At 48.7% G+C, this 12,710-nt stretch overlaps 1 protein-coding gene and 1 pseudogene across 1 annotated transcript in view; one reads left to right on the forward strand and one right to left on the reverse strand.

Annotated features, from left to right (window-relative positions):
• The window catches only part of bcor (BCL6 corepressor), a 90,032-nt gene that overhangs the window by 74,488 nt on the left and 2,834 nt on the right, over positions 1–12,710 (reverse strand). The window lies entirely within an intron of this gene.
• Positions 2,914–5,639, forward strand: LOC118941100 (annotated as a pseudogene).

Here is a 12,710-nt window from a genome sequence, read left to right on the forward strand (position 1 = left end):
GAAACCGAGAGAGAGGAAGAAACTGAGAGAGGAGGAAAACCGAGAGGGAGGAAGAAACAGAGAGGAGGAAAACCAAGAGAGAGGACGAAAACCGAGAGAGAGGAGGAAAACGAGAGAAAATAAGAAACTGAGATAGAGGAGGAAACTGAGAGAGAGGAGGAAACCGAGAGAGAGGAGGAAACCGAGAGAGGAAGAAACCAAGAGAGAGGGGGAAACCGAGAGAGAGGAGAAAACCGAGAGAGAGGGGGAAACCGAGAGAGAGGGGGAAACCGAGAGAGAGGAAGAAACTGAGAGAAGAGGAAACCGAGAGAGAGGAAGAAACAGAGAGGAGGAAACTGAGAGAGAGGAGGAAACCGAGAGAGAAGAAACTGAGAGAGGAGGAAACCGAGAGAGAGGAGGAAACCTAGAGAGAAGAAGAAACTGAGAGAGGAGGAAACCGAGAGAGAGGAGGCAACCGAGAGAGAGGAGGAAACCGAGAGAGGAGGAAACCGAGAGAGAGGAGGAAACCGAGAGAGAGGAAGAAACCGAGAGAGAGGGGGAAACCGAGACAGAGGAAGAAACTGAGAGAGGAGGAAACAGAGAGAGAGGAAGAAACTAAGAGAGGAGGAAACCGAGAGAGAGGAGGAAACCGAGAGAGAAGAAACTGAGAGAGGAGGAAACCGAGAGAGAGGAGAAAACCGAGAGAGAGGAGGAAGAAACCGAGAGAGAGGAGGAAATCGAGAGAGAGGAGGAAACCGAGAGAGAGGAAGAAACAGAGAGAGAGGAGGAAACCGAGAGAGAAGAAGAAACTGAGAGAGGAGGAAACCGAGAGAGAGGAGGCAACCGAGAGAGAGGAGGAAACCGAGAGAGGAGGAAACCGAGATAGAGGAGGAAACCGAGAGAGAGGAAGAAACCGAGAGAGAGGGGGAAACCGAGACAGAGGAAGAAACTGAGAGAGGAGGAAACAGAGAGAGAGGAAGAAACTAAGAGAGGAGGAAACCGAGAGAGAGGAGGAAACCGAGAGAGAAGAAACTGAGAGAGGAGGAAACCGAGAGAGAGGAGAAAACCGAGAGAGAGGAGGAAGAAACCGAGAGAGAGGAGGAAATCGAGAGAGAGGAGGAAACCGAGAGAGAGGAAGAAACAGAGAGAGAGGAGGAAACCGAGAGAGAGGAGGAAACCGAGAGAGAGGAGGAAACCGAGAGAGGAAGAAACAGAGAGAGGAGGAAACCGAGAGAGAGGAAGAAACCGAGAGAGAGGAAGAAACAGAGAGAGAGGAGGAAACCGAGAGAGAGGAGGAAACCGAGAGAGAGGAAGTAACAGAGAAAGAGGAGGAAACCGAGAGAGAGGAAGAAACCGGGAGAGGAGGAAACCGAGAGAGAGGAAGAAACCGGGAGAGAGGAAGAAACAGAGTGAGAGGAGGAAACCGAGAGAGAGGAGGAAACCGAGAGAGAGGAAGAAACCGAGAGAGAGGAAGAAACTGAGGGAGAGGAGGAAACCGGGAGAGAGGAAGAAACCGAGAGAGAGGAAGAAACCGAGAGAGAGGGGGAAACCGAGACAGAGGAAGAAACTGAGAGAGAGGAGGAAACCGGGAGAGAGGAAGTAACAGAGAGGAGGAAGCCGAGAGAGAGGAAGAAACTGAGAGAGGAGGAAACTGAGAAAGAGGAAGAAACCGAGAGAGAGGAAGAAACCGGGAGAGAGGAGGAAACTGAGAAAGAGGAAGAAACCGGAAGAGAGGAGGAAACCGAGAGAGAGGAAGAAACCGAGAGAGAGGAGGAAACCGAGAGAGAGGAAGAAACAGAGGAGGAAACCGAGAGAGAGGAAGAAACCGAGAGAGAGGAGGAAACCGAGAGTGAGGAAGAAACTGAGAGAGGAGGAAACCGAGAGAGAGGAAGAAACAGAGAGAGAGGAGGAAACAGAGAGAGAGGAGGAAACCGAGTGAGAGGAGGAAACCGAGAGAGAGGAAGAAACAGAGGAGGAAACCGAGAGAGAGGAAGAAACTGAGAGAGGAAGAAACCGAGAGAGAGGCAGAAACCGAGAGAGAGGGGGAAACCGAGAGAGAGGAGAAAACCGAGAGAGAGGGGGAAACCGAGAGAGAGGGGGAAACCGAGAGAGAGGAAGAAACTGAGAGAGGAGGAAACCGAGAGAGAGGAGGAAACAGAGAGGAGGAAACTGAGAGAGAGGAGGAAACCGAGAGAGAAGAAACTGAGAGAGGAGGAAACCGAGAGAGAGGAGAAACCCGAGATAGAGGAGGAAACCGAGAGAGAGGAGGAAACCGAGAGAGAAGAAGAAACTGAGAGAGGAGGAAACCGAGAGAGAGGAGGCAACCGAGAGAGAGGAGGAAACCGAGAGAGGAGGAAACCGAGAGAGAGGAAGAAACAGAGAGAGAGGAAGAAACAGAGTGAGAGGAGGAAACGGACAGAGGAGGAAACCGAGAGAGAGGAAGAAACCGAGAGAGGGGGGGAAACCGAGACAGAGGAAGAAACTGAGAGAGGAGGAAACCGAGAGAGAGGAAGAAACTAAGAGAGGAGGAAACCGAGAGAGAGGAGGAAACCGAGAGAGAAGAAACTGAGAGAGGAGGAAACCGAGAGAGAGGAGAAAACCGAGAGAGAGGACGAAGAAACCGAGAGAGAGGAGGAAACCGAGAGAGAGGAGGAAACCGAGAGAGAGGAAGAAACCGAGAGAGAGGAGGAAACCGAGAGAGAGGAGGAAACCGAGAGAGAGGAGGAAACCGAGAGAGAGGAAGAAACAGAGAGAGGAGGAAACCGAGAGAGAGGAAGAAACCGAGAGAGAGGAAGAAACAGAGAGAGGAGGAAACCGAGAGAGGAAGAAAACAGAAGAGAGGAGGAAACCGAGAGAGAGGAAGAAACCGAGAGAGAGGAAGAAACCGAGAGAGAGGAGGAAACAGAGAGAGAGGAAGAAACCGAGAGAGAGGAGGAAACCGGGAGAGAGGAGGAAACCGAGAGAGAGGAGGAAACCGAGAGAGAGGAAGAAACCGAGAGAGAGGAGGAAACCCAGAGAGAGGAGGAAACCGAGAGTGAGGAAGAAACTGAGAGAGGAGGAAACCGAGAGAGAGGAAGAAACCGAGAGAGAGGAAGAAACAGAGAGAGAGGAGGCAACAGAGAGAGAGGAGGAAACCGAGTGAGAGGAGGAAACCGAGAGAGAGGAAGAAACAGAGGAGGAAACCGAGAGAGAGGAAGAAACTGAGAGAGGAAGAAACCGAGAGAGAGGCAGAAACCGGGAGAGAGGAGGAAACCGGGAGAGAGGAGGAAACCAAGAGAGAGGAAGAAACCGAGAAAGAGGAGGAAACCGAGAGAGAGGAAGAAACCGGGAGAGAGGAGGAAACCGAGAGAGAGGAAGAAACCGGGAGAGAGGAAGAAACAGAGTGAGAGGAGGAAACCGAGAGAGAGGAGGCAACCGAGAGAGAGGAAGAAACCGAGAGAGAGGGGGAAACCGAGACAGAGGAAGAAACTGAGAGAGAGGAGGAAACCGGGAGAGAGGAAGAAACCGAGAGAGAGGAAGAAACCGAGAGAGAGGGGGAAACCGAGACAGAGGAGGAAACTGAGCGAGAGGAAGAAACCGGAAGAGAGGAGGAAACCGAGAGAGAGGAAGAAACCGAGAGAGAGGAGGAAACCGAGAGAGAGGAGGAAACCGAGAGAGAGGAAGAAACAGAGAGAGGAGGAAACCGAGAGAGAGGGGGAAACCGAGACAGAGGAAGAAACTGAGGGAGAGGAGGAAACCGGGAGAGAGGAAGAAACCGAGAGGAGGAAGCCGAGAGAGAGGAAGAAACTGAGAGAGGAGGAAACCGAGAGAGAGGAAGAAACTGAGAGAGAGGAAGAAACCGATAGACAGGAAGAAACCGGGAGAGAGGAGGAAACTGAGCGAGAGGAAGAAACCGGAAGAGAGGAGGAAACCGAGAGAGAGGAAGAAACCGAGAGAGAGGAGGAAACCGAGAGAGAGGAGGAAACCGAGAGAGAGGAAGAAACAGAGAGAGGAGGAAACCGAGAGAGAGGGGGAAACCGAGACAGAGGAAGAAACTGAGGGAGAGGAGGAAACCGGGAGAGAGGAAGAAACCGAGAGAGAGGAAGAAACCGAGAGAGAGGGGGAAACCGAGACAGAGGAAGAAACTGAGAGAGAGGAGGAAACCGGGAGAGAGGAAGTAACAGAGAGGAGGAAGCCGAGAGAGAGGAAGAAACTGAGAGAGGAGGAAACTGAGAAAGAGGAAGAAACCGAGAGAGAGGAAGAAACCGGGAGAGAGGAGGAAACTGAGAAAGAGGAAGAAACCGGAAGAGAGGAGGAAACCGAGAGAGAGGAAGAAACCGAGAGAGAGGAGGAAACCGAGAGAGAGGAAGAAACAGAGGAGGAAACCGAGAGAGAGGAAGAAACCGAGAGAGAGGAGGAAACCGAGAGTGAGGAAGAAACTGAGAGAGGAGGAAACCGAGAGAGAGGAAGAAACAGAGAGAGAGGAGGAAACAGAGAGAGAGGAGGAAACAGAGTGAGAGGAGGAAACCGAGAGAGAGGAAGAAACAGAGGAGGAAACCGAGAGAGAGGAAGAAACTGAGAGAGGAAGAAACCGAGAGAGAGGCAGAAACCGAGAGAGAGGGGGAAACCGAGAGAGAGGAGAAAACCGAGAGAGAGGGGGAAACCGAGAGAGAGGGGGAAACCGAGAGAGAGGAAGAAACTGAGAGAGGAGGAAACCGAGAGAGAGGAGGAAACAGAGAGGAGGAAACTGAGAGAGAGGAGGAAACCGAGAGAGAAGAAACTGAGAGAGGAGGAAACCGAGAGAGAGGAGAAACCCGAGATAGAGGAGGAAACCGAGAGAGAGGAGGAAACCGAGAGAGAAGAAGAAACTGAGAGAGGAGGAAACCGAGAGAGAGGAGGCAACCGAGAGAGAGGAGGAAACCGAGAGAGGAGGAAACCGAGAGAGAGGAAGAAACAGAGAGAGAGGAAGAAACAGAGTGAGAGGAGGAAACGGACAGAGGAGGAAACCGAGAGAGAGGAAGAAACCGAGAGAGAGGGGGAAACCGAGACAGAGGAAGAAACTGAGAGAGGAGGAAACCGAGAGAGAGGAAGAAACTAAGAGAGGAGGAAACCGAGAGAGAGGAGGAAACCGAGAGAGAAGAAACTGAGAGAGGAGGAAACCGAGAGAGAGGAGAAAACCGAGAGAGAGGACGAAGAAACCGAGAGAGAGGAGGAAACCGAGAGAGAGGAGGAAACCGAGAGAGAGGAAGAAACCGAGAGAGAGGAGGAAACCGAGAGAGAGGAGGAAACCGAGAGAGAGGAGGAAACCGAGAGAGAGGAAGAAACAGAGAGAGGAGGAAACCAAGAGAGAGGAAGAAACCGAGAGAGAGGAAGAAACAGAGAGAGGAGGAAACCGAGAGAGGAAGAAAACAGAAGAGAGGAGGAAACCGAGAGAGAGGAAGAAACCGAGAGAGAGGAGGAAACAGAGAGAGAGGAAGAAACCGAGAGAGAGGAGGAAACCGAGAGAGAGGAGGAAACCGAGAGAGAGGAGGAAACCGAGAGAGAGGAAGAAACCGAGAGAGAGGAGGAAACCCAGAGAGAGGAGGAAACCGAGAGTGAGGAAGAAACTGAGAGAGGAGGAAACCGAGAGAGGGGAAGAAACCGAGAGAGAGGAAGAAACAGAGAGAGAGGAGGAAACAGAGAGAGAGGAGGAAACCGAGTGAGAGGAGGAAACCGAGAGAGAGGAAGAAACAGAGGAGGAAACCGAGAGAGAGGAAGAAACTGAGAGTGGAAGAAACCGAGAGAGAGGCAGAAACCGGGAGAGAGGAGGAAACCGGGAGAGAGGAGGAAACCAAGAGAGAGGAAGAAACCGAGAAAGAGGAGGAAACCGAGAGAGAGGAAGAAACCGGGAGAGAGGAGGAAACCGAGAGAGAGGAAGAAACCGGGAGAGAGGAAGAAACAGAGTGAGAGGAGGAAACCGAGAGAGAGGAGGCAACCGAGAGATAGGAAGAAACCGAGAGAGAGGGGGAAACCGAGACAGAGGAAGAAACTGAGAGAGAGGAGGAAACCGGGAGAGAGGAAGAAACCGAGAGAGAGGAAGAAACCGAGAGAGAGGGGGAAACCGAGACAGAGGAAGAAGCTGAGAGAGAGGAGGAAACCGGGAGAGAGGAAGTAACAGAGAGGAGGAAGCCGAGAGAGAGGAAGAAACTGAGAGAGGAGGAAACCGAGAGAGAGGAAGAAACTGAGAGAGAGGAAGAAACCGATAGACAGGAAGAAACCGGGAGAGAGGAGGAAACTGAGCGAGAGGAAGAAACCGGAAGAGAGGAGGAAACCGAGAGAGAGGAAGAAACCGAGAGAGAGGAGGAAACCGAGAGAGAGGAGGAAACCGAGAGAGAGGAAGAAACCGAGAGAGAGGAGGAAACCGAGAGTGAGGAAGAAACTGAGAGAGGAGGAAACCGAGAGAGAGGAAGAAACCGAGAGAGAGGAAGAAACAGAGAGAGAGGAGGAAACAGAGAGAGAGGAGGAAACCGAGTGAGAGGAGGAAACCGAGAGAGAGGAAGAAACAGAAGAGGAAACCGAGAGAGAGGAAGAAACTGAGAGAGGAAGAAACCGAGAGAGAGGCAGAAACCGGGAGAGAGGCAGAAACCGGGAGAGAGGAGGAAACCGGGAGAGAGGAGGAAACCAAGAGAGAGGAAGAAACCGAGAAAGAGGAGGAAACCGAGAGAGAGGAAGAAACCGGGAGAGAGAGAGAGAGAGGAGGAAACCGAGAGAGAGGAGGGAACAGAGAGAGAAGAAGAAACAGAGTGAGAGGAGGAAACCGAGAGAGAGGAGGAAACCGAGAGAGAGGAAGAAACCGAGAGAGGAGGAAACCGAGAGAGAGGAGGAAACCGAGAGAGAGGAAGAAACCGAGAGAGAGGAAGAAACCGGGAGAGAGGAGGAAACCGAGAGAGAGGAGGAAACCGGGAGAGAGGAGGAAACTGAGAGAGGAGGAAACCGGGAGAGAGGAAGAAACTAAGAGAGGAGGAAACCGAGTGAGAGGAGGAAACCGAGAGAGAGGAAGAAACCGAGAGAGAGGAGGAAACCGAGAGAGAGGAGGAAACCGAGAGAGAGGAAGAAACCGAGAGAGAGGGGGAAACCGAGACAGAGGAAGAAACTGAGAGAGAGGAGGAAACCGGGAGAGAGGAGGAAACTGAGAGAGGAGGAAAACCAAGAGAGAGGACGAAAACCGAGAGAGAGGAAGAAACCGAGAGAGAGGAGGAAACCGAGAGAGAGGAGGAAACCGAGAGAGAGGAAGAAACCGAGAGAGAGGGGGAAACCGAGACAGAGGAAGAAACTGAGAGAGAGGAGGAAACCGGGAGAGGAGGAAACTGAGAGAGAGGAGGAAACAGAGAGAGAGGAAGAAACTGAGAGAGGAGGAAAACCGAGAGAGAGGAAGAAACTGAGAGAGGAGGAAAACCAAGAGAGAGGACGAAAACCGAGAGAGAGGAAGAAACCGAGAGAGAGAAAGAAACCGAGAGAGAGGAGGAAACAGAGAGAGGAAGAAACCGAGAGACAGGAAGAAACCGAGAGAGAGGAAGAAACCGCAGGTCCAGGAAAAGGTAGCACGTCCGGTGAACAGATCAGGGTTTCATTGCCACGGGCAGAATTTCTTGGACTAATCAAATCTTGGCGAATGTAATGCATCTATGGTATAGCAATTTGATATTTCCGTTTGGGATCACGAAGCCAGAGCAATGATAACAAATGCCTCCTCTCAGCTCGTCTCCTAGGCAGAACATAACTCATAATCTAACGCCCCAGTGGCTGTCATCTGTCACTCACCTGGGCTTTCCAGCCACACAGCTTGCTGCCTCACCTGGGCTTTCCAGCCACACAGCTTGCTGCCTCACCTGGGCTTTCCTGCCACACAGCTTGGCTGCGACATAAAAAGGAGAGGGGGCCTTGGGCAGGAGATGACATACACAAACACACACCAGACGCATGCCACACACAAACACACACATACACACAGTCACCCGCCATTGATGGGTTTACAGACGTGGAATTTCAATAATGCAGGCCTGCCCTTATCTCCAGCCATTGAAGGAGGGGGGAGAGGCGGGAAGAGAGTGGCCATTTTCATCCATCAAACTGTCCCCGCCTCACGCTTCCTCCATGCTCCCCTCTGGCTAGCTGCTTTCGTCATTTGCATAGCAACATTGCAGCTACGAAGCAACATTACCATTGCCAAGCAACCTGAACAAAGAAATGGGGCAAAAATAACGTGTCGAGGGGACTTCCAACGTTTTAGATGTATGCAAATTCCCACATGTGGATTGGGGACAAATTCTGGTGAAATAAAAGTCTTCTTAGAAAGTTCCAGTTCATCACTTCAGGTGACAATCAACAAAGTAAAGGATGGAAGTATGTGCACAACCTAGATACTGCAGCAGCAATACACACACAGAGTACCAGTCAACAGCAATACACACACAAAGTACCAGTCAGTAGCACTATATGTGAATTCCATTTAGCAGATGCTTTCATTCAAAGCGACTTAAAAATATATATATTTAACCTTTAACTTGGCAAGTAAGTTAAGAACAAATTCTTATTTACAGTGATGGCCTACCCCGGACAACGCTGGGCCAATTGTGCGCCGTCCTATGGGACTCCCAATCACGGCCCATACTCGACCAACTGAGCTACAGAGGCCCATGCTCGACCAACTGAGCTACATAGGACCATGCTGGACCAACTGAACTACATAGGACCATGCTGGACCAACAGAGCTACAGAGGACCATGCTGGACCAACTGAGCTACAGAGGACCATGCTGGACCAACTGAGCTACACAGGACCATGCTGGACCAACTGAACTACATAGGACCATGCTGGACCAACTGAGCTACACAGGACCATGCTGGACCAACTGAACTACATAGGACCATGCTGGACCAACTGAGCTACAGAGGACCATGCTGGACCAACTGAGCTACACAGGACCATGCTGGACCAACTGAACTACATAGGACCATGCTGGACCAACTGAGCTACAGAGGACCATGCTGGACCAACTGAGCTACACAGGACCATGCTGGACCAACTGAACTACATAGGACCATGCTGGACCAACTGAGCTACACAGGACCATGCTGGACCAACTGAGCTACACAGGACCATGCTGGACCAACTGAACTACATAGGACCATGCTGGACCAACTGAGCTACACAGGACCATGCTGGACCAACTGAACTACATAGGACCATGCTGGACCAACTGAGCTACACAGGACCATGCTGGACCAACTGAGCTACACAGGACCATGCTGGACCAACTGAGCTACACAGGACCATGCTGGACCAACTGAGCTACACAGGACCATGCTGGACCAACTGAGCTACAGAGGAACATAGAAGACGAATACCTGTCTTTTGAACAAAATACATTATAATGTAGTGTAATAACAGTCCTATTAGCAATTAGCACATTCATCAAATTTGTACACTCTGGACCTCAGATCACACACAACGTAGGACCATGCCTGGACAATTCCAATGGTCTCGCATCACTCCTACAACCAAATCCCTGACCTATTCCCTATAGACATCACATTCACTGCAACCATTAAATCATTTCCAGTTCTGCTCAAGGAGGAGTCTATAGCGCAGAGAGTGGAACAACAGTTCAGTCACGTTCTCCACAATCATTCTCCACACCCTCCATGACCCTAGCTTTCAGTCAGCCGACAGGGAGGAGTAGAGGGCGGGAGGGAGTGGAGAGATAAACCCATTTCCCCTTGCCCAGGATAAACAAACTCCACTCTCAATCAACGGCATGTGCTGTTGAATAGGCAGAAGGAGACTTATTGCTTATTTCTAGAGCGAAAAACAGTGTTTTATTGTTTATTGTTCTGATTCACAGAACTGCTTTCCATAGGCAACGGAGAAAACCTATTCTTCAGACTAGGGGTGTCATGTACACCAAAAATCTGAGGGGGAACAAAGTACATGAGGATGGCTGGGGGGTGGTCCAGAGGGGGACTAGCCCGTGTCTGTAAATTGGTTAATTCTACATTTTTCAAACACCTAGAATTAATCATATGTAAAAAATATTTTTTGTATTATTATTTTTTTACACACACACACACACACACACACACAACCAGTCAAAAGTTTGGACACCTACTCATTCAAGGGATTCTTTATTTTTACTATTTTCTACATTGTAAAATAATAGTGAACACATCAAAACTATTAAATAACACATGTGAAATCATGTAGTAAACAAAAAAGGGTTAAACAAATCAAAATGTATTTTAGATTTTATAGTCTTCAAAGTAGCCAATCTGTCTTGATGACAGCTTTGCATTCTCTCAACCAGCTTCACGAGGTAGTCACCTGGAATGCATTTCAATTAACAGGTATGCCTTATTAAAAGTTAATTTGTGGAATTTATTTCCTTCTTAATGCATTGGAACCAATCAGTTGTGTTGTGACAAGGTAGGGGTGGTATACAGAAGATAGCATTATTTGGTAAACAAGCAAGTCCATATTATGGCAAGAACAGCTCATAAAAAAAATATATAAAAATATATTTTGATTTGTTCAACACTTTTTTGGTTACTACATGATTCCATATGTGTTATTTCATAGTGTTGTCTTCACATTTATTCTACAATGTAGAAAATAGTACAAATTAAGAAAAACCCTTGAATGAGTAGGTGAGTCCTAACTTTTGATGGGTACTAATATATATGTGCATATCTAACCATACCTCTTGAGCTGTCTTACTGATGTTTTTTACAGAAAATTAAGCGGGCCCTATTATTGGTGTGACACAAATGGCCAGAAATGAACTCATGTTTTTTTTATCCAGTTAAAATGCAAAGTGCCAGCTGAGCCATTTGTTGTTTTGGCCTTGCTTCCCTTTATCTTTCACATTTGGAGTCCCTCCCCCTATCTCTAATTTGGCTCCAACTCTCATGACGCTTCGATGCCCTAGCAGCGCCCCAGACAAAGCAGCCTGTAGTCTGGTTTTGTTTCGTGCGACTCGCCCCAGCAGCAGTCTGCCTGTGCTCCTTAACCGCAGATATTTGATAAGCCTGTTACGAAACAACTTCCCCCCTTCCTCACACAGAACAGAGATCTCTCGTGCAATGTCGTCACACAGAACAGAGGTCTCTCGTGCAATGTTCTTTCGTGAAGAGGTTCGCAGCCAAGGGAATTGTCCCACTCACCGCAATGTGAGACAAGCAATTCGTCATTAAACTGTCATTTGTCCCTCTGTCTACATTCATTTACATTTCAATAGAACACTTATATTTGTGAAATTGGCCAATGCACACATTTGTGTGATTGTCTAGGCATACGGCATTATGGCAATATAATATTATCATGTTTATTTACATAAACATTAACATAATTGAATTCATTAATACAATTACTAAATCAAATGGATTAGTTGTATTCCGATTGATTAATCATTTTCAGGGAAACGGGCGTGTCCAGACTTCAGATTACAACCATGGATGCGTTGGGCGCGCCATTATTCAAACGGATAAAACCTTGCTGGTAAGAAAAACAAGTCCCTGTATGCGCAATCATTTAATGGTCGTGTTATTTCGTTTCCTGTATGTAGGCAATTCACTCCTTCTGGAGGTTGACGGCTTTGTTTGTTGGTGCATAAAACCAATCCAAAATAATACGGCCCTAAACCTATCCAAAAAGTAGTTCAAAGGGTTTTACTTAATTTTACAGTTTGTATTTCTTTTTATTGCATCAGGGGATCAGCCTACACAGACACGTTTTGACAATGACTGTGTCAGGATTTAGGAAACACGGCAACACCCCTGGCTACGGGCATGGTGGTGGTTTTACAATGTGGATTCGCCTAACAAATTAATCAATAACGTAAACATGTAGGCTAGACTTTATCCAACGACCTAGGATATTTGTAGGCTATAGGCCTAGGATAAGACGAGCACCCAACAGATATCATATCATACGACATGCCGTCTAATTGCACCGTTTATATTACAGAATCATAAACGTGTCATTCAAAGCACGGCGTGACAAATTCACAAAATCAATGGGAGGCGAGCAGAAACAGCCAGCCAAACACCATGGAGGTGTCCCTCACTTGACCTAAAACGTGGATGCTCCAATTCGAGGGGCCCCGGGTTCCATTTAAATAAAATATGTGCCCCTAGTGCAAGGTACCTCGGGGCTGTTATCCTTTCTACTTAGGTGCATTCTGGCTGCTGGTGAGAACGTCGCGTAAAGAAAACAATGTGTGGGCGTCAGGAGGCGTCCTTTTACGAGAGAGCGCAGAGAACCGTGCATACAGAGCTCCTGCTGCGGCACAAAAGCGCTCTGAAGCGGAGAGAAGAGCTCTCCTGTTTCGGGACCGCAGTCCCAGGGGAGACTCGCCTTGTAGAGGAAAAGCTTCAATCAAACTGTGACATCTCCAGCGGGAGTCAACTAAGCAATTCTCTCTACAGCTCACTGCAGTACCGTGGGTTTATTTTCCTTCACAAGCGTTTCCACTGATTGTGTAAAACTCGGGAAAATAGCGGACCTATATCCTATTAATAAATTCGGCATATGTTAGAAGTAGCCTATAGGCCTACTGTCAGAGAAAGGCCTCATTTAGGCCTACATGACAACAACCAGCTAATATTGTGACAGCAGAAAAAGCTTGACAACTGTGAGTCAATCACGCTTATCGTTGATGCCTTATTACTCTTCCCATTGTTCAAAAGAAAAAGCCGAAATAAATGTTAATCTGACGC

This window comes from Oncorhynchus mykiss, chromosome 18 (genome assembly GCF_013265735.2).
Source record: "Oncorhynchus mykiss isolate Arlee chromosome 18, USDA_OmykA_1.1, whole genome shotgun sequence".
NCBI classification, from domain to species: Eukaryota; Metazoa; Chordata; class Actinopteri; order Salmoniformes; family Salmonidae; genus Oncorhynchus; species Oncorhynchus mykiss.